Below are 836 nucleotides of genomic sequence, written 5' to 3' on the forward strand. Positions count from 1 at the left end.
CCCACCTCTCAGCCGGACCCTCCCCTCCCACTCCCCCTCCTCTCTTGCCCTACTCCCCGCAAAGGTACACAGCGAAAAGAAAATGTAAGGTATACAGAGAAATTTAATTAACAATTTCAAAATGAGCAAATGCACGAAGCTAAAATAACCAAAAACAAAATAATAAAAAACAGGAAATATAAGACAAACACAAAAATTTAATGACAATTCATTTGGTATTGTAAAAATGCTGGGATTGCTTGAAGTTGAGGTTGAAAGTCTGCAAACAGAAGAAATTAAAATATTAAGAAACTTTCAGTTGTTATAAAGCACATTTGGAATATCATGTTACACAAAAACAATGAACTTACTAGGAGTGATATTGAGCTGTGGGTAGGTTGATGAGGTTGAGGGCATAGCTGTGATAAACAGAGAAACAAATTATTAGTAAATTTTTAATGCCTAACATTAAGATTAAGTACAAACTATGTGCCAAGTTTGATGAACATTGGCCATACCACTTTTGAGTAATACACTTTACCGTTTCTGAATTACAGTTCAACCAAATATTTTTCTGACTTGGCAAGTATATTTTTAGAAAACTGTTACTGGTGGTTGAAAACTATTTTTTCATAGTGTTATTGTTTGTGAAATAAAATTACATCTTGCTACAAGGCTTCACTTCAGTATTTTTTTTAGTTAGGATCTTACGCAACTTTAGTTCGAGTAAAATGTTTCCAGTTACATTGGGTGTTATAAACAATATAGAATGTTCTAACCCAATGTGTTTTGAATCAATTGCAACATTATTATTAAGAAATTGTTTCAGATTGTTTACCTGGAAACAATTTCCAAAA

The 836-nt window shown here is 32.5% G+C and overlaps 1 protein-coding gene and 1 long non-coding RNA gene across 6 annotated transcripts in view; one reads left to right on the plus strand and one right to left on the minus strand.

Annotated features, from left to right (window-relative positions):
- LOC127749098 (uncharacterized) overlaps window positions 1-836 on the plus strand; it is a 74,326-nt gene that overhangs the window by 30,786 nt on the left and 42,704 nt on the right. The gene's annotated exons all lie outside the window — the stretch shown is intronic.
- LOC113216192 (uncharacterized) lies at window positions 86-808 on the minus strand. The gene is made up of 2 exons (XR_003303972.2): window positions 351-808; window positions 86-259 (listed from the first exon to the last, which is right to left on the minus strand). It is a non-coding gene; the product is annotated as an uncharacterized LOC113216192 (long non-coding RNA).

Source organism: Frankliniella occidentalis, unplaced genomic scaffold (genome assembly GCF_000697945.3).
Source record: "Frankliniella occidentalis isolate FOCC.00 unplaced genomic scaffold, Focc_3.1 Scaffold31, whole genome shotgun sequence".
NCBI lineage: Eukaryota > Metazoa > Arthropoda > Insecta > Thysanoptera > Thripidae > Frankliniella > Frankliniella occidentalis.